This window comes from Nerophis lumbriciformis, linkage group LG20 (genome assembly GCF_033978685.3).
Source record: "Nerophis lumbriciformis linkage group LG20, RoL_Nlum_v2.1, whole genome shotgun sequence".
In the NCBI taxonomy this organism is placed as follows: domain Eukaryota; kingdom Metazoa; phylum Chordata; class Actinopteri; order Syngnathiformes; family Syngnathidae; genus Nerophis; species Nerophis lumbriciformis.
In genome coordinates this window covers 26,031,643-26,053,199 of record NC_084567.2, presented here as the reverse complement: position 1 = coordinate 26,053,199, position 21,557 = coordinate 26,031,643, and the positions used below count along the sequence as shown (strand labels likewise).

Genomic DNA, 21,557 nt, shown 5'->3' with positions numbered 1-21,557 from the left:
CTAATTTATTAATTCAAACATTATTTGCAAGGTTGAAGGTCAATAAGCCATCTCAATTCATTATTTTAGGAAGTTGTAGCTTTGGTCACACACCTAATAAAACACATTAGAATAATTTAAAACTTTTTGATTGGTGCAATGACAAGTTCAAATAATTTCAAAAATAATCAATATTCTGTCTTTTAATCATAGTTTTCAGGTAAATGCTAATTTAAGTGAACAGGAAGTAAAATACATAATCAACAAACCACACACATAATTTACAAGGGTGCAGGAGGGAAGGTCATAAAAAAATAAATGTGTGTGAAGGTGCATGAGGAGTGAAATCAGGGTAGTTCTGATCAGACTGAATGTCAGGTGACCACATAAAAATCACGCCCTGGAAAGGTGAAAGTATCAACCCCATCTCTCCAGTCGGAACAGGAGACGTCAAGAAGTACTTGAGTCAGGTGGCAGCAGGAAGTGGATTGATCAAAAGGCGCCAAAGAGGCAGGAATGAAGGACGGAACAGTGCAGGAGTGACTCCCATCTTAGAGTAAATCAACTCAGACTTCAGGTTTAGATTGAGTTTGTTGAACCTCCTATCTGTAACACCACCCAGGTGCAGATCCATGTGTATATCACCAGTAGACTTGACTATTGGAATTGTCTTCTGACAGGATTCCATCAAAAAAAGCATTAAACATCTGCATTATCTGCAGAATGCTGCAGCTCGTATTCTGACCATAACAATATCAATATTAGCACTTCTAACTCCAGCTCCAATGACTTCACACTGTCTTCCAGTCAGCTATAGCAGTGTTTGTCAACCACTGTGCCGTGGCACACTAGTGTGCCGTGAGATACAGTCTGTCGTACCGTGGGAGATTATCTAATTTCACCTATTTGGGTTAAAAATATGTTTTGCAAACCAGTAATTATAGTCTGCAAATGATGTGTTGTTGTTGAGTGTCGGTGCTATAGAGCTCGGCAGAGTAACCGTGTAATACTCTTCCATATCAGTAGGTGGCAGCAGGTAGCTAATTGTTTTGTAGATGTCGGAAACAGCGGGAGGCAGCAAGCAGTTAAAAAGGTATCTAATGCTTAAACCAAAAATAAACAATAGGTGAGTGCCCGTAAGAAAAGGCATTGAAGCTTAGGGAAGGCTATGCAGAAAACTGATGGCTACAAAGTAAACAAAAACAGAATGCTGGACACCAGCAAAGACTTACTGTGGAGCAAAGATGGCGTCCACAATGTACATCCCAACATGACATGACAATCAACAATGTCCCCACAAAGAAGGATAAAACAACTGAAATAGTCTTGATTGCTAAAACAAAGGAGATGTAGGAAATATCGCTCAAAGGAAGACATGAAACTGCTACAGGAAAATACCGAAAAAAGAGAAAAAGCCACCAAAATAGGAGCGCAAGACAAGAACTAAAACACTACACACAGACCCCAAATAAGTCAGGGTGTGATGTGACAGGTGGTGACAGTACACCTACTTTGAGACAAGAGCTATAGTGATGCATGCTTGGTTATGCTTTAAAGTCGTATCCAACAATTGCGACAACGACTTTTTACTGTCAACCGAGTTTCGTTTTTTAATGATTTCTGCTGGTGGTGTGCCTCCGCATTTTTTCAACGCAAAAAATGTGCCTTGGCTCAAAAAAGGTTGAAAAACACTGAGCTATAGAACAGACTTTAAAGTTGTGCTACTTGTCTTTAAATCACTGAATGGATACATCCATGAAATGCTAATGGATATAAACCCTTTGGGACTGTGAGATGTGCAAGCTCAGGTTAGAATTCTAAACTTGATTCTGACTATTTTAATAATTATAGACCAGTATCAAATTTAGCTTTTTTTAAAGTATTTTTTTTTGGGGGGGAACATGTTTTAAACAGCTATATAATATGTTTTTAATAATTGTAATATTTTAGAAAAATTTCAGTCTGGATTTAGGGTGAACCACAAAACAGAGACGGCACTTTTAGATAGTAAATGATCTCAGTTTGAGTGCTGATCCTCAAAAACTGTTAGTCTTGGTGCTACTGGATCATAAAAGTATTGGTAAGTATGAATACAAGCTCCTCAAAGACCCATGAAATCACATGTGGTGTCCCTCAATGGTCTATTTTAGATCCTATTATTTTGAATGTTTACATGCTTTCACTTTTTACAGCTGTACATTTCCATGTCTCCTGATGACACAAGACCAATTGATACACGTTTTCAATGCATTCTACAAACCCTGTTTCCATATGAGTTGGGAAATTGTGTTAGATGTAAATATAAACTGAATACAATGATTTGCAAATAATTTTCAACCCATATTAAGTTGAATATGCTACAAAGACAACATATTTGATGTTCAAATTGATAAACTTTTTTTTTTTTGCAAATAATCATTAACTTTAGAATTTGATACCAGCAACACGTGACAAAGAAGTTGGGAAAGGTGGCAATAAACACTGATAAAGTTGAGGAATGCTCATCAAACACTTATTTGGAACATCCCACAGGTGAACAGGCAAATTGGGAACAGGTGGGTGCCATGATTGGGTATAAAAGTAAATTCCATGAAATGCTCAGTCATTCACAAACAAGGATGGGGCGAGGGTCACCACTTTGTCAACAAATGCGTGAGCAAATTGTTGAACAGTTTAAGAAAAACTTCAGAGAATCTGGAGAAATCACTGCACGTAAGCAGCTCAGCCCGTGACCTTCGATCCCTCAGGCTGTACTGCATCAACAAGCGACATCAGTGTGTAAAGGATATCACCACATGGGCTCGGGAACACTTCAGAAACCCACTGTCAGTAACTACAGTTGGTCACTACATCTGTAAGTGCAAGTTAAAACTCTCCTATGCAAGGCGAAAACCGTTTATCAACAACACCCAGAAACGCTGTCGGCTTTGCTGGGCCTGAGCTCATCTAAGATGGACTGATACAAAGTGGAAAAGTGTTCTGTGGTCTGAGGAGTCCACATTTCAAATTGTTTTTGGAAACTGTGGATGTCGTGTCCTCCGGACCAAAGAGGAAAAGAACCATCCGGATTGTTATAGGCGCAAAGTTGAAAAGCCAGCATCTGTGATGGTATGGGGGTGTATTAGTGCCCAAGACATGGGTAACTTAAAACATCTGTGAAGGCGCCATTAATGCTGAAAGGTACATACAGGTTTTGGAGCAACATACAGTATGTTGCCATCCAAGCAACGTTACCAAGGACGCCCCTGCTTATTTCAGCAAGACAATGCCAAGCCACGTGTTACATCAACGTGGCTTCATAGTAAAAGAGTGCGAGTACTATACTGGCCTGCCTGTAGTCCAGACCAGTCTCCCATTGAAAATGTGGGGCGCATTATGAAGCCTAAAATACCACAACGAAGACCCCCGGACTGTTGAACAACTTCAGCTGTACATCAAGCAAGAATGGGAAAGAATTCCACCTGAGAAGCTTAAAAAATGTGTCTCCTCAGTTCCCAAACGTTTACAGAGTGTTGTTAAAAGGAAAAGCCATGTAACACAGTGGTGAACATGCCGTTTCCCAACTACTTTGGCATGTGTTGCAGCCATGAAATTCTAAGTTAATTATTATTTGCAAAAAAAATAAAAAAAATGTATGAAATTGAACATCAAATATCTTGTCTTTGTAGTGCATTCAATTGAATATGGGTTGAAAAGGATTTGCAAATCATTGTATTCCGTTTATATTTACATCCAACCCAACTCATATGGAAACGGGGTTTGTATATATTAAATCCTGGGTGGCGGATAACATTCTACAACCTAACCAGGACAAAACTGTAATTGTCATTGGCTCTTCGAGAAAAGCATTTCTAACTCCAAGCATTGTCTTTGACTCCATCACTCCGAATAAAAAACATGGGCGTCATTTTCAACTTTAAAATATAACAAAAATATTTTGTCTTACAGTTTTTTCAAATTTTTAAAACACACTTTTGCAAAACAATACACAATTCACAAAACCGCACCTCCAAACTGCAAAATACCTCCTACAGTCTGCAAAATGAAGCACTGCAACCAAAACTGCATATAGCATTGTCAAAATCAAACTTTTGCACCAAGTGGAACACACGTCATGCATATTACCAGATTTTTGTCAAACCACTGTTGGGCATAATATAAAGCACTCTCATATTTAGTATGCTTGGACAATACTGTAAAGATATAGCATTAGCACAATTTTGTCGCTGTTAATGCATGTGTTTTAATTACAAGTCTTATAGTGAACTGTAATGCTTGCATACTTTCTAGTCTTCTGAAAAAGACTATTGCATCTTTCCTACTACTCCAAAATTCAGCTGCACGTGTCCTGAGGAAGACCAGAAGGCGGGCCCACATTACACAAGTTTTAAAATCACTGCATTGGTTCCTCATGTGTTTGATTGAAAGGTTATTCTTATATTTTTTTTTTAAAGTTTTATGATAATGGTCCTTCTTATCTTTCAGATTTGCTTTTACCCTACGAACCCTCGCGGACCTTCAGATCCTCTGGCACTCGTCTCCTAGTTATTATTAGGACACAATGTCACGGAATGGCATATATTCATGATTATGGAACAGTTTGCCTGAGAAACTCAGGGCTGCAGAAAACATTTGTGTTTTTAAGCGCAAGCTTAAGACCTACCTTTTTGATTCTGCTTTTATTTAGTATTTATTGATTTTATTGAAGTCATACGTTCGTTCTTTACTTTTTATTCTTAATATTTATGCCAGATTTGATTTAGTTCAATTCATTTATTATATACTGTACACATATATTTTTATCTTCATTACTCATATTTGACCCTTTATTCTTAATCATACCATCAACCATCGGGCTTGAATGACTTCAGACCGGTTGCCCTGACGTTTCATGTCATGAAGGTCCTCGAGAGACTTGTGCTGGCTCAGCTGAGACCCCTGGTGGCTCCTTCCCTGGACCCTCTCCAGTTTGCGTATCAGCCCCATGTAGGGGTGGATGATTCCATACTTACCAACCCTCCCGGATTTTCCGGGAGACTCCCGAAATTCAGCGCCTCTCCCGAAAACATCCTGGGACAAATTTTCTCCCGAAGATCTCCCGAAATTCAGGCGGAGTGGAGGCCACGCCCCCTCCAGCTCCATGCGGACCTGAGTGACGTGTCGACAGCCTGTTTTCACGTCCGCTTTCCCACAATACAAACAGCGAGCCTGCCCAATCACGTTATAACTGTAGAATGATCGAGGACGAGTTCTTGGTTTCTTACGTGGGTTTATTGTTAGGCAGTTTCATTAACGTCCTCCCAGCGCGGCCACAACACACAACAACAGCAGTCACGTTTTCGTCTACCGTAAAGCAGTTCGTCTGCCGTAAACAGCAATGTTGTGACACTCTTAAACAGGACAATACTGCCATCTACTGTACATGCATATGTGACAATAACATCTACGGCTTTTAGAGAGTGCAGTGCACAACTGCTATACTATATACTGTATATATCAGTGACGTGCGGTGAGGTTCATGGCTGGTGACTGGTGAGGCACTGACTTCATCACAGTCAGATTTACAAACATATGAACCCTAAAGAGTATCTTATTCACCATTTGATTGGCAGCAGTTAACGGGTTATGTTTAAAAGCTCATACCAGCATTCTTCCCTGCAGGGGCGCCCCTAGGGATTTTGGGCCCCATGAAAAGAATCTTTACAGGGCCCCCAACACAGTGTCATTATTTTTTCTGTATTATAATTTCATCATCATTAGGGGCCTCTCTGGGCCCCCCTCCATCATGGGCCCCTAGAATCCGTCTCCTTTACCCCCCCCCCCCCCCTTTTCGGCGTCCCTGCTTCCCTGCTTGGCACTCAGCATCAAGGGTTGGAATTGGGGGTTAAATCACCAACAATTATTCCCGGGTGCGGCGCCGCTGCTGCCCACTGCTCCCCTCACATCCCAGGGGGTGAGCAAGAGGATGGGTCAAATGCAGAGGACAAATTTCACCACACCTAGTGTGTGTGTGACAATCATTGGTACTTTAACTTAACTTTAACTTTACACATACAAACTGTAGAACACAAAAAAGCACATTTAATAAAAAAAAAACGTTATTATGGTCTTACCTTTACTTATAAGTGCGGGAACAGTGGTGATAGGGTTGGAGGAGTTGTGAATGAATGAAATATGAAATCCGTGCTGCAGTCTGCAGGTGTACCGAATGTTGTGTCCCTGCAGTCGTTCACGGCTCCTCCGGCGCGAACAACGTTGTTTTTGCACTTTTTGGCTTCTTGTTAAGTGACTTCTTTTGGGTGGATTCGGTCTTGCACGTGGAGGGTTTGGGTGTGGGCTTTGGTTGGTGTGGCGTTCCCGTCGGGGGGTGCAGTCTGCGGCGAAGGTGCATTAACCGGCACCAGGAGTCGGGATTACGCGAGCCTCACACAGTGCGTCTTTGCAGCAGTTTTATGATTGCTCAGCACAAGAAATACTTTACACACATACAGTTGTTGACAAAATACACTGTACATTATATACCTCAGCTAACTAAACTATGGAAATGTATAATATAATTCATATAGCAATACGGTCTCACTGCACAGCAGGCCAGCAGTTAGCAGAGTCCGCAATCCATGGTGAGGCACAATTGAGTGACGTGCCTCAACTGGCTGCTGATCACTGCACCGTCTCTTCTCAGTATTTGATCGGCAAATGTGAAAATTCAGCGATTTTGAGTAAACATCATCTAAAACTGGTGAAGTTAAATGGAAAATAACTTTATAGTATAATCACTGGATACATATAACAATTTAATTAATTTTTTTTCTTTTTACATTTTTTTTCTTTCCATGATGGCAGGTGAGGCGGTGCCTCACCTGCCTCTAGTGACCGCACGTCACTGGTCTCCTGGATCACTGACTACTTGTCTGACAGGCCCCAGTTTGTGCAACTGGGGAGCTCCCTGTCGGATACTGTGGTCAGTGGTGTAGGTGTTCCACACGGGACTGTCCTGTCTCCTTTCCTGTTCACCCTGCACACCTCAGACTTCCAGTATAGTTCCAGGTCCTGCCACCTGCAGAAATACTCTGATGACTCTGCTGTGGTCGGGTGTATCGGAGAGGGACAGGAATTGGAGTAAAAAGGACACTGATCGCTGACTTTGAAGAGTGGTCTCAGGCGAACCATCTGCTCCTTAATGTGGACAAGACCAAGGAACTGGTCATCGAATTCAAGAAGAAAATGACCCCTGTGGAGCCCATCAACATCCAGGCCCTGGAGGTGGGAGTAGTGGGGCAGTACAAGTACCTGGGAGTCCCCTTGAACATCAGACTGGACTGGAAGGACAACAGCAAAGTTGCATACAAGAAGGGCATGAGCAGACTCTTTTTCCTGAAGAAGCTTAGGTCCTTTAATGTGTGCAGCAAGCTGTTGGAGATATTTTATCAGTCTGTTGTGGCCAGTGCCCTGTACTTTGCAGTGGTTTATTGGGGGAGCAGCACCAGCAAAAGAGACTTAAACTGTATTTACAAACTGATGCGGAAATCCGGCCAAACTATTGGCATGCAGTTGGAGGCTTTTGTGTCAGTGAGGGACAGAAGGACACTGGACAAATGCCCGCCATCATGGACAATCCTACCCGCTCCACCAGACAATCGAGGGACAGCGGAGCTCATACTCCAAAAGGCTCTTTCAGCTTTGTTCCCACAGTGTTCGATTCAAGAACTACTTCATTCCGCACTCCATCCTGCTGTATAATTCCTCGACATACAGCAAAAGATGATATCTGTCTATTACCTGACCGTTTCTATGTGAGCTACCTCTCTTTGTTTGTAATGTAATTCTCTGCTGGATCTACTCTCTATTTAATGGTGCCCTTTTTTTTCTTTTTTTTTTTTTGCTGCAGCTGTTACATATACTGTAAAATTGTACATGGTAAATGGGATTTGTTATATATTTCATATACATCATATAAAAATATAATATAATATAATAACATAATACATCAGTATATATTATATACCGTATTTTTCGGACTATAAGTCGCAGTTTTTTTCATAGTTTGACCGGGGGTGCGACTTATACTCAGGAGCGACTTATGTGTGAAATTATTAACACATTACCGTAAAATATCAAATAATATTATTTAGCTCATTCACGTAAGAGACTAGACGTACAAGATTCCATGGGATTTAGCGATTAGGAGTGACAGATTGTTTGGTAAACGTATAGCATGTTCTATATGTTATAGTTATTTGAATGACTCTTACCATAATATGTTACGTTAACATACGAGGCACGTTCTCAGTTGGTTATTTATGCCTCATATAACGTACACTTATTCAGCCTGTTGTTCACTATTCTTTATTTATTTTAAATTGCCTTTCAAATGTCTATTCTTGGTGTTGGGTTCTATCAAATAAATTTCACCCAAAAATGAGACTTATACTCCAGTGCGACTTACCGTATTTTCCGCACTATAAGGAGCACCGGATTATAAGGCGCACCTTCAATGAATGGCCTATTTTAAAACTTTGTTCATATATAAGGCACACCGCATTATAAGGCGCATAGAATAGACGCTACAGTAGAGGCTGGGGTTACATTATGCATACCGTAGTTGCGAGACCTGTTGTGGCTCAATATTGGTCCATATATAAGGCGCACCAGATTATAAGGCGCACTGTCAGCTTTTGATAAAATTGGAGGTTTTTAGGTGCGCCTTACAGTGCGGAAAATACGAGATATATGTTTTTTCCCTTCTTTATTATGCATTTTCGGCCGGTGCGACTTATACTCCGGAGCGACTTATAGTTCGAAAAATACGGTACTGTATATATAAATATTACATATATGTTATTTTATATTGCTACTATGGTACATTTTAGTCTACTTTATACCTTTGGGTTTCTCCCACTTTTTGTGCCCTTGTGTGCATTATCCTTTCCATCCTTTGTAACTGAGCTACAGTGTGGAACAATTTCCCTTGTGGATCAATGAAGTTTGGCAAAGTCTAAGTCTATAGGTTCTTACTATTTGTTTGCGTTTTATTATATTTACTTTCTGGCGTTCCTTGGAGGGAGTTGTCAGCATGGAGGTGGTGTCATGTCTGTGTAATCATGTTTTGTTTTAAGTCATGTTTTGTTTAGTTTCTGGCTTTTCACTCCCTTGTCTTGTTTGCATGATTACCCATTAGTTTCACCTGTTCCACGTTTGGACTCATTGTGCACTCTTGTTTGTCACCATAGCAACCATTAGTTTTCACCTGTCACGTCACGCACCTGTTTCACGTTTTGAGTCACGCACCTGTTTTCGTTAATCATGTCTGTGTTATTTAAGCTTTTCATTTTCTGTTGTTCGTCCTGACGACACCCCGCATTTATGCCCCCTGTCACACTCTGTCCACCTCTGCGCACTTCATGTCCATGCCAAGTAAGTTTGTTTATTATTGCCACAGTTAGTGGTTTTTTTTTGTTGTTCCTAGTTTTTTGCCCCCGTGCAAGTCTTTTGTTTTCATTAGTCAAGTTTGTACATCCGCCTTGAGCGCGCCTTTTGTTCTTTTGAGTGTTATTATTAAAAATGTATTTACCTTCACACCATGACCAGTCCAATTCACTTGCACCTCGGGAGAACAAACCAAGCCAAAGTCCTGGTCATGACAGGTGGGGCATTGTTTTTCAGTCTGTAAAGCACTTTGTGTTGCACTTTTTGTGTATGACGCACGCTTTATAAGTTACGTTTGATTAAGAATGGGTTGGTTGATGCTTATTGTCTGCTAGGTTAACAATTTTTATTAATTTATTTTGAAATATAGGATTTCCCCATATTTCCACTCACCGAAAGTACAATATCATATATAAAATCAGTTCTGGTTTCATTTTGCACAATATTGCAATTGGTATGTTGGTCCTTTATTTGTTTCTTTGCAATTTCCAACTTAATTCACATTGACGGTAATATAACAATACCATCTGATAGTCTAACGATATACTATGGTGGAAACTTTAAGATCGTTTGTATGATTTATACCAGTGTTTTTCAACCTTTTCTGAGCCAAGGCACATTTTATTCATTGAAAAAATACAGAGGCACACAACCAGCAGAAATCATTGAAAAATGAAACTCAGCAGCCGATATTGACAATAAAAAGTTGTTTTTTTGCAATTGTTGGATATGAATTCAACCATGCTTCACTATAGCTCTTGTCTCAAAGTAGGTGTACTGTCACGACCCGTCACATCACTTTGTGACTTATTTTGAGTTTTTTTTTTAACGTTTTCCTGTGTGTAGTGTTCTAGTTCTTTCTATTTCGGTGGATTTTCCTGTTTTGTTGGAATTTTCCTGTAGCAGTTTCATGTGTTCCTTGAACGCTATTGCCCGCACCTGCTTTGTTTTGACAATCAAGACTATTTAAGTTGTGCAGACGCTATCCTTCTTTGTGGGGACCTTGTTGATTGTCATGTCATGTACGGACGTACTTTGTGGACGTCGTCTGCTCCACGCGCTGTAAGTCTTTGCTGACATCCAGCATTCTGTTTTTGTTTACTTTGCAGTGAGTTCAGTTTTAGTTTCGTTTCGCACAGCCATCCCTAAGCTTCGATGCCTTTTCTTAGCGGCACTCGCCTTTTGTTTATTTTTGGTTTAAGCGTTAGATACCTTTTTACCTGCACGCTGCCTCCCGCATATTGTGATCACGACAAACCATGTTACCGACATCTACAAAGCAATTAGCTACCTGCTGCCCCCTACTGATATGGAAGAGTATTACATGGTTACTCTGCCGAGCTCTATTGATTGATTGAAACTTTTATTAGTAGATTGCACAGTACAGTACATATTCCGTACAATTGACCACTAAATGGTAACACCCGAATAAGTTTTTCAACTTGTTCCTCAGCCTTCCGGGTAAGGTCTATTCAGGTGTACTGGAGAGGAAGCTACGCCGGATAGTCGAATCTCGGATTCAGGAGGAACAGTGTGGTTTTCGTCCTCGTCGTGGAACTGTGGACTAGCTCTATACTCTCGTCAGGGTCCTTGAGGGTGCATGGGAGTTTGCCCAACCAGTCTACATGTGCTTTGTGGACTTGGAGAAGGTATTCGACCGTGTCCCTCGGGAAGTCCTGTGTGGAGTGCTCAGAGAGTATGGGGTAACGGACTGTCTTATTGTGGCGGTCTGCTCCCTGTACGATCAGTGTCAGAGCTTGGTCCGCATTGCCGGCAGTAAGTCAGACCCATTTCCAGTGAGGGTTGGACTCCTCCAGGGCTGCCTTTTGTCACCGATTCTGTTAATAACTTTTATGGACAGAATTTTCGGCGCAGTCAGGGCGTTGAGGGTATCTGGTTTGGTGGCTGCAGGATTAGGTCTCTGCTATTTGCAGATGATGTGGTCCTGATGGCTTCATCTGGCCAAGATCTTCAGCTCTCACTGGATCGGTTCGGAGCCGAGTGTGAAGCGACTGGGATGAGAATCAGCACCTCCAATTCCGAGTCCATGGTTCTCTCCCGGAAAAGAGTGGAGTGCCATCTGGGGAGGAGATCTTGCCCCATGTGGAGGAGTTCAAGTGCCTCGGAGTCTTGTTCACGAGTGGGGGAAGAGTGGATCGTGAGATCGACAGGCGGATCGGTGCGGCGTCTTCAGTAATGCGGACGCTGTATCGGTCCGTTGTGGTGAAGAAAGAGCTGAGCCGGAAGGCAAAGCTCTCAATTTACCGGTCAATCTACGTTCCCATCCTCACCTATGGTCATGAGCTTTGGGTTATGACCGAAAGGACAAGATTACGGGTACAAGCGGCCGAAATGAGTTTCCTCCGCCGGGTGGCGGGGCTCTCCCTTAGAGATAGGGTGAGAAGCTCTGCCATCTGGGGGGAGCTCAAAGTAAAGCCGCTGCTCCTCCACATGGAGAGGAGCCAGATGAGGTGGTTCGGGCATCTGGTCAGGATGCCACCCGAACGCCTCCCTAGGGGGGTGTTTTGGGCACGTCCCACCGGTAGGAGGCCACGGGGAAGACCCAGGACACGTTGGGAAGACTATCTCTCCCGGCTGGCCTGGGAACGCCTCGGGATCCCCCGGGAGGAGCTGGAACAAGTGGCTGGGGAGAGGGAAGTCTGGGCTTCCCTGCTTAGGCTGCTGCCCCCGCGACCCGACCTCGAATAAGCGGAAGAAGATGGATGGATGGATGGATGGAACTTGTCGGGGTCCACGTTAATCAATTCATGGTAAACAGCACAGATACTCAACAACGGCACATTATTTGCGGATGAATTACCATTAATTGATTAACGACTTAAACAAGTTGAAAAAGTTATTCGGGCGTTACCATTTAGTGGTCAATTGTACGGAACATGGACTGTACTGTGCAATCTACTAATAAAAGTTTCAATCAATCAAACAGGATTATAATTACTGGCTTGCAAAAAAATGTTTTTAACCCAATTAGGTGAAATGACAACCTCCCACGGCACACTAGTCTGCCGCGGCACAGTGGTTGAAAAACACTGTTTTATCAACGTAGTTTATGTATGACGTCATTGCCGCAGTACGACTTCCGGTCCAAAGTGGTGCGGCGCTGCTGCAGCAGTGACGTCACCGCGGCGGAGGAAAACAGAGTGCTTTACTCTTCGACGAGCTGATCGACAACGCCAACGCCTCTGCATCTTCTTCCACACTTCGAAGAGACTAAGAGGTAGGAATCGTGCATGGTTTAACATTTTATACTTGAAATCATGTTTCACAATTCATTTACTTACGTCTCTTTAGCGCTAGCATGGTGGCTAATTTTAGCTAACAGCTGTGTCAATATTCCTACTCGGATCCTTTTTCATGGTATAATTGTGTGTTGTCTTTGATCTATTTGTTCATATGCAACGTCTAATATTGTATTAGTCAACATCATCTACAATGAATGAAAACACGGTATTCGTATATTCTGTGTTTACATAATCAAGCACCATTTTTACTAATTTAGTCTGTATGTCAATTATTACATTTACTAAACAGTTGCCACTGCGGACGAGGTATTGTATATTTTACTTAAATATCAAAGTTTGGAATGTTTATAGATATTCTGCATTAGGCTGTCGGCCATTTTGGAATGGGATCCGCCCAGTGTGCTTGCATTTCTGCATTTAGCAAGTTTTTTTTTTTAAACCAATATACCATATACCGCATATACAGTAACACGTACATGCCCACGTTTCCGATCTTTGTAGGTATCTGAAGTATCTGTATACAAGTGTATAGTGTCATTTAAACAATGCTACTTACAAAAAAATAGGGCGTCATTTTGACCGTTATCTGGCCAGCAGGTGCGGCTCTACTTCCGGCCATTAGGGGTGCTGCTGTCCTCTGTCACGGTGCCAAGCATAAGTACCTTTCACTGCAGTGCTACCCACAGGTAGCACTTTGGACACTGTTTGTTAGTAAAGTACAAAGATAATGCATACAAGTATAAGAGTAAGAGTTTCAAGAGTGGTATTATTTCTAATTAAGTTCTTTAGGGTGAAGTGCATCATTAATGATTTCCAGTTTGTTGCCTATCTCGTGCTGTGTGATAGGAAAAAAGGACGTTGTGTTCATTTTCACCCTGACTGCTATAATAAAAAAATGACAGGAAGAGGTATCATTTTGCTCTGCATCTTGACAATTGGGGCAGCACGGTGGAAAAGGGGTTAGTGCGTGTGCCTCACAATACGAAGGTCAGAATCAGAAGAGTTTTTATTGCCATTGTTTGAGAACGGGTTCACAGACTAGGAATTTTACTTGGCGCATTCGTGCAACGTAAAACAAATATAACACAATTAGGGCTGCAACAACTAATCGATTAAAATCGATTATAAAAATAGTTGGCGATTAATTTAGTCATCGATTCGTTGAATCTATGCTATGCGCATGCGCTGAGGCTACGTATTTTTTATTTATTTATTTATTTATTTTAAATTTTATTTATAAACTGCAACATTTACAAACAGCTGAGAAACAATAATCAAAATAATAGGGGTGTAACGGTACGTGTATTTGTCTCGAACCGTTTCGGTACGGGGGTTTCAGTTCGGTGCGCAGGTGTACCGAACGAGTTTCCACACGGACATATTAAGTAGCGTACTGCACGTTGTGTAAACAATACTCAAAATGCCGGACATTTGAGGCATTTAAGAAAGAAGGAGGACGTTCTTAAATGCCTCAAATGTCCGGCATTTTGAGTTAGGGTTGCGTGTATTAACAATGTACGTTCAGGGTTAAGAAGGTTAAAAACAAAACCTAGGTGGGAAACGCACGGCCCGCCACTGTATGGATTATACCTCGCCCTCTTCTGTTTTTTAGCACATAACACACACGCAAGTGCATTAGCTTTGTATGTTGTAGGGCTGGGCGATATGGCCTTTTATTAATATCTCGATATTTTTAGGCCATGTCACGATACACGATATATATCTCGATATTTTGCCTTAGCCTTGAATGAACACTTGATGCATATAATCACAGCAGTATGATGATTCTATGTGTCTACATTAAAACAATCTTGTTCATACATCATAAATATATGCTTATTTTAAACTTTCATGCAGAGGGGCAAATCACAACTAAGTCAATTTACCCAAACTGTATTTATTAAACAGTTATTAAGCAGTGGCACAAACATTCATGTCATTTCCAAAACAGAAAGCGCAAGATTGTCAGAGACATTTTAAAACAAGCTATGAGTGCACTTTTGTGCATGATGTCACCAAGATGACATATCAGGACAACACTAAACTTAAAGTGCACTTTTTGTGCTGAACGCCACTACAATAGTTTAAAATAAATAAAGTGCACTTTTGTGCATGATGTCACACAAGATATTTCAATAAGTGTCAAATAAAAATGAGCTGCATAATAGGAAATCAAATAGTGTATGTCCTTTGCTATGTGGTAGGTTCCTGGGGCTGTGTCTCCTTCTGTTTTAGACAATTTTTTTCATACGGTGTTGATCTGGAAATGGTTGCCTCTGCATTTTGTTGGTGTGGCACCGAACGGAGATGTTGACATGCAGAGTTTCAAGCACTCTTCATTCTCCAGCGGGTGACTTTTCAAATGATTCTACATTAGCAGTGCTGCTACTTTTTGTAGTAACGCTTTTGCCGCATAATTGTTCAACATATTCCCGCTTGAAGCCAAACCACCGCCAGACGATGGACCCCGTGCTGTTTTTCTTGGGAATTAATTCTTCCTTCATTTGTTACCAGATTCGAAACCTTCTCTCTCTCGTATTACCACCCGCACCGCACCGTTAGCATCACAGCTATCGTTACAATGTCGCGACCTCTCTGCTCCGCGGGAGCGTGTGACGTTGCACACGTGACGTATGTAAGAAGGTGCGCTTGTTTTACGTCTCTGTGAGAAGGAGAGACAAGAAAGAGTGGGAAACGCATGCAGTGTAATGCCCGCAGCTAAAAGCAACAGCGTGAGAACGTATACTCGAATATCACGATATAGCCTTTTTGTATATCGCACAGAAACAAATCTGCGATATATCGAGTATATCGATTTATCGCCCAGCCTTAGTATGTTGTATTTTTTCCTTCTCTTCACTACTTTTGTTTTACCCCGCACCGGTCTTTCCTCGTCTCCCACCGTGGTGACAGTGAAGCGAAGTGCTACATACGCTTTATCATATTCTGGTGATGCGCCCACCCCACTATTTGAGAAGGACTGTTTTAAGGCAACAGATAAAAACGCAGTCATTGAAAATGATAACGCTTATCAAGCATCCATTGAGGTCATGTCTCCTGCTGGCCAACTCTGACTGCTGCACTCCTTGACATACATACTGACACACATACACAAGACTCTGTTGCAAATGAATAAAAAATAAGAAACGCAGTATGTGCTAATTGCTATTGGTCAATTTTCAGGAAAAAGTATGTGATCTGCCATTGCCCATTAATGCCTTCTCTTGTACGCACCCAACAGCAGTTTTCCATTTTTGGATTCATTAGAGGTAGAGGTGGAGACTAGTGCTCGATATAGTCGTGATATTTGACAAAACTCAGTTTGTTACATTTCCACGTGGTGGGAAAAGAGCGACTTTGAAATGTAAGTGTAGCCGTATTTCATTTAAAACATTTAACACCAGACATCTGTGATGAGGTGGTGACTTGTCCAGGTTGTACCTCGCCTACCGCCCGAATGCAGCTGAGATAGGCTCCAGCGCCCCCCCGCCACCCCAAAAGGGACAAGCGGTAGAAAATGCATGGATGGAACATCAGACATGTAAAGCTTGGTGTGACTGTGACATAAGTAACCAATTTGTGTTAAAATACGAGACTTCGACTATCGTAATGTTGAGCGACCTTTGGCGATTCATCCTCTTGTTCCCCCGGGAGGGAGCCGATCATATCCAGGCTGTGGAGACAACGTCATGTACGGACTGTTTTTCAGCTTTTGGAAGTAAAACCTTAAATCTGATCTATCTTTTTCTTTCTATGTTTACACCTAAATAGGTGGTCTTATTGTGTGTCGTAATGTATTGTCAGGTGTTATTTAACTTCTATAAACATTGTGCTGAAACTACCGCGATTGTAATTAATTTCTTGCCTTATTTGCAAATAGTACAATATAGATATACTAAATGATATTCCACATAATATTTACATGTACAACCTACAACATATTTTTAAAACATCAACTGCTATAATGTAAAGCTGAGGGATTATTTAAAATGTATTTAAGAAACAGGCTGCACTTTTAAAATTTCTATTAACAATTACATTAAAACATCTTTAAAAATAATATCTAAGTAGTACTTTGTAATGTTGCATAAAGACAAAGAAATACAAAGACAATCTCTGCCTTTGTGAGACATCTGGACTTCCTTCACAGGCGTGTTTCTGAGAGGACATCCAACTACAGGACATCATCCTTAAGTGAGCGAAGCTGATGGTTGACTGCCATGTTACTTTTTATTTAAGAATTAATCGTATAATACATCCTCTATAAACTGTATCATAACTAGTTAATATGAGTAATTGCTTTAAAGTTATTTTATTTGCTTTGTAAAGAGAATTCATACATATTAATTATTTAAACATTTAATAAATAACATAAACACACTATATTGCCAAAAGTATTTTGCCACCCATCCAAATGATCAGAATCAGGTGTTCTAATCATGTGTATAAAATCTCGCACTTCGGCATGGAGACTGTTTCTACAAGCCTTTGTGAAAGAATGGGCCGCTCTCAGGAAGTCAGTGCAAAGAGGTCGTTGACTTTCTGCACAGTCAGTTGCGACAGAGCTCCAAACTTCATGTGACCTTCCAATTAGCCCACGTACAGTACGCAGAGAGCTTCATGGAAGAGGTTTCCATGGCCGAGCAACTTAATCTAAGCCATACATCACCAAGTCCAATGCAAAGCGCCGGATGCAGTGGTGTAAAGCACGTCGCCACTGGACTCTAGAGCAGTGGAGACGCCTTCTCTAGACTGATGAATCACGCTTTTCCATCTGGCAATCTGATGGACGAGTCTGGGTTTGGAGGTTGCCAGGAGAACGCTACATTTCGGACAGCATTGTGTCGAGTGTGAAATTTGGTGGAGGAGGAATTATGGTGTGGGGTTGTTTTTCAGGAGTTGGGCTTGGCCCCTTAGTTCCAGTGAAAGGAACTTTGAATGCTCCAGGATACCAAAACATTTTGGACAATTTCATGCTCCCAACTTTGTGGGATCTGTTTGGAGCGGGCCCCTTTCTCTTCCAACATGACTAGGGATGATGTTTGACAAGAAGTTCTCGAGTTCGAGCCCATTATCGAATCCTCTTATCGAACTGATTCATTATCGATTCTCTTATCGAATCCAGATAGGTTGTTGTATAAGGAAAAAAACACACAATATTTGGTTTAACAAAAGCTCACTTTTATTTTATAAGAATAAAATAAGCTCCCACCTTAACGTGGTATAGGAGTTTGCGTGTCCCAATGATCCTAGGAGCTATGTTGTCCGGGGGCTTTATGCCCCCTGGTAGGGTCTCCCAAGACAAACTGGTCCTAGGTGAGGGATCAGACAAAGAGCAGCTCGAAGACCTCTATGAAGAAAACGAACAAGGAACTTAGATTTCCCTTGCCCGGACTCGGGTCACCGGGGCCCCCCTCTGGAGCCAGGCCCGGAGGTGGGGCACGATGGCGAGCGCCTGGTGGCCGTGCCTGTCCCCATGGGGCCCGGCCGGGCACAGCTCGAAGAGGCAACGTGGGTCCCCCCTCCAATGGGCTCACCACCCATAGCAGGGGTCATAGAGGTCGGGTGCGATGTGAGCTGGGCGGAAGCCGAGGGCAGGGCACTTGGCGGTCCGATCCTCGGCTACAGAAGCTAGCTCTTGGGACGTGGAACGTCACCTCGCTGGGGGGGAAGGAGCCTGAGCTAGTGCGCGAGGTGGAGAAGTTCCGGCTGGATATAGTCGAACTCACTTCGACGCACAGCAAGGGCTCTGGAACCAGTTCTCTCGAGAGGGGCTGGACTCTCTTCCACTCTGGCGTTGCCGGCAGTGAGAGGCGACGGGCTGGGGTGGCAATTCTTGTTTCCCCCCGGCTCAGAGCCTGCACGTTGGAGTTCAACCCGGTGGACGAGAGGGTAGCTTCCCTCCGCCTTCGGGTGGGAGAACGTGTCCTGACTGTGGTTTGCGCTTACGCGCCAAACCGCAGCTCAGAGTACCCACCCTTTTTGGATTCACTTGAGGGAGTACTTGAGAGTGCTCCCCCGGGTGATTCCCTCGTTCTACTGGGGGACTTCAATGCTCATGTTGGCAGCGACTGTGAAACCTGGAGAGGCGTGATTGGGAAGAATGGCTGCCCGGATCTGAACCCGAGCGGTGTTTTGTTATTGGACTTTTGTGCCCGTCACAGATTGTCCATAACGAACACCATGTTCAAACATAAGGGTGTCCATATGTGCACTTGGCACCAGGACACCCTAGGCCGCAGTTCCATGATCGACTTTGTAGTTGTGTCATCGGATTTGCGGCCTCATGTTTTGGACACTCGGGTGAAGAGAGGGGCGGAGCTTTCTACCGATCACCACCTGGTGGTGAGTTGGCTGCGATGGTGGGGGGGGATGCCGGACAGACCTGGCAGGCCCAAACGCATTGTGAGGGTTTGCTGGGAACGTCTGGCAGAGTCTCCTGTCAGAGAGAGTTTCAATTCCCACCTCCGGAAGAACTTTGAACATGTCACGAGGGAGGTGCTGGACATTGAGTCCGAATGGACCATGTTCCGCGCCTCTATTGTCGAGGCGGCTGATTGGAGCTGTGGCCGCAAGGTAGTTGGTGCTTGTCGTGGCGGTAATCCTAGAACCCGTTGGTGGACACCGGCGGTGAGGGATGCTGTCAAGCTGAAGAAGGAGTCCTATCGCGTTCTTTTGGCTCATCGGACTCCTGAGGCAGCGTACAGGTACCGACAGGCCAAGCGGTGTGCGGCTTCAGCGGTCGCAGAGGCAAAAACTCGGACATGGGAGGAGTTCGGTGAGGCCATGGAAAACGACTTCCGGACGGCTTCGAAGCAATTCTGGACCACCATCCGCCGCCTCAGGAAGGGGAAGCAGTGCACTATTAACACCGTGTATGGCGAGGAGGGTGTTCTGCTGACCTCGACTGCGGATGTTGTGGATCGGTGGAGGGAATACTTCGAAGACCTCCTCAATCCCACCAACACGTCTTCCTATGAGGAAGCAGTGCCTGGGGAGTTTGTGGTGGGCTCTCCTATTTCTGGGGCTGAGGTTGCTGAGGTAGTTAAAAAGCTCCTCGGTGGCAAGGCCCCGGGGGTAGATGAGATCCGCCCGGAGTTCCTTAAGGCTCTGGATGCTGTGGGGCTGTCTTGGTTGACAAGACTCTGCAGCATCGCGTGGACATCGGGGGCGGTACCACTGGATTGGCAGACCGGGGTGGTGGTTCCTCTCTTTAAGAAGGGGAACCGGAGGGTGTGTTCTAACTATCGTGGGATCACACTCCTCAGCCTTCCCGGTAAGGTCTATTCAGGTGTACTGGAGAGGAGGCTACGCCGGATAGTCGAACCTCGGATTCAGGAGGAACAGTGTGGTTTTCGTCCTGGTCGTGGAACTGTGGACCAGCTCTATACTCTCGGCAGGGTCCTTGAGGGTGCATGGGAGTTTGCCCAACCAGTCTACATGTGTTTTGTGGACTTGGAGAAGGCATTCTACCGTGTCCCTCGGGAAGCCCTGTGGGGAGTGCTCAGAGAGTATGGGGTATCGGACTGTCTGATTGTGGCAGTCCGCTCCCTGTATGATCAGTGCCAGAGCTTGGTCCGCATTGCCGGTAGTAAGTCGGACACGTTTCCAGTGAGGGTTGGACTCCGCCAAGGCTGCCCTTTGTCACCGATTCTGTTCATAACTTTTATGGACAGAATTTCTAGGCGCAGTCAAGGCGTTGAGGGGATCTGGTTTGGTGGCTGCAGGATTAGGTCTCTGCTTTTTGCAGATGATGTGGTCCTGATGGCTTCATCTGGCCAGGATCTTCAGCTCTCACTGGATCGGTTCGCAGCTGAGTGTGAAGCGACTGGGATGAGAATCAGCACCTCCAAGTGAACAGCCTTCCCAGAAGAGTTGAAGCTGTAATAGCTGCAAAAGGTGGACCGACATCATATTGAACCCTATGGGTTAGGAATGGGATGGCACTTCAAGTTCATATGTGAGTCAAGGCAGGTGGCCAAATACTTTTGGCAATATAGTGTATATCCTAATAACCTCTCTGTGCTGAAATCAACAGCATTTATAAAACCAATTGTGAAAGTAACAAAGTTGACCAGAGTGCTTTACGAAGTAGTCAAAGAGTAATAAAGTAAGTCACTATATCCTGTTTACAAAATATCTCTCTCTGAGCAGCAACATATACAAGTCTACTCAAGATAAATGTAAAAAAACAACTTTTGCTTAATAATTTCATATTTTGAAGCTATTTTAAACTTAATTTAGAGGGCAGTCCTCCTTTCTTCTTCTACGGTGTTTTACTTGCATGCTCAAGTCCAGTAAAACTGCTTCCGGGTAAACTTAGTATAACCCCACCCACGGGCGCCCGCATCTCACATTAAAACACTGCCATCATTTTCAGACCGTAAAAAAAGAAGCGAAACTGGAAAAAAAAACTAAATCGTAAAAAAGAAAAGCGGTCATAAAAACCTTTTGAAACACAAAAAATCAATAAAAGTGTACGAATATTGGCATCGAAAACATTCAATAAAAATATTGTATTCTTTCAATGTTTGTATTAATTTGTTGCCAAAACTTGTTTCTGTGCCAATACAACTTTTTCTACACTATAATTTTTCCCCGATACCAAATCTTACTGGCAGTTTGTCTGGCTCCATACCTCCGATCCAAACAACCTTGTACATATGGCTTATGTCATCACAACATCTGGTTTCGTCATCACAACATCTGGTTTCGGCGGCGCTGTTCCGGTGATCAAAGTGCGTCTTTTTTCGGCGTCCTAGTTTTCGGTGCATCACTAGTCAAAAGTGCCCAAATAATTACCTACATATATCCATTTATACTGTCACTACCTTTCGGGTTAATGTGTATGTGTGTTATGATGTTAATCTTTTTTCATGATCTGTGAAC

At 43.1% G+C, this 21,557-nt stretch overlaps 1 protein-coding gene across 5 annotated transcripts in view; it reads left to right on the top strand.

Annotated features, from left to right (window-relative positions):
- Positions 1–12,514: 12,514 nt before the first annotated feature.
- Positions 12,515–21,557, top strand: part of sptan1 (spectrin alpha, non-erythrocytic 1) — an 87,234-nt gene continuing 78,191 nt past the window's right edge. For all 5 annotated transcript variants that reach the window (XM_061980699.2, XM_061980698.2, XM_061980696.2 and 2 more), the window contains exon 1: positions 12,515–12,643. The gene's annotated coding sequence lies outside the window, so the exon portion shown is untranslated. The remainder of the gene's footprint in view (positions 12,644–21,557) is intronic.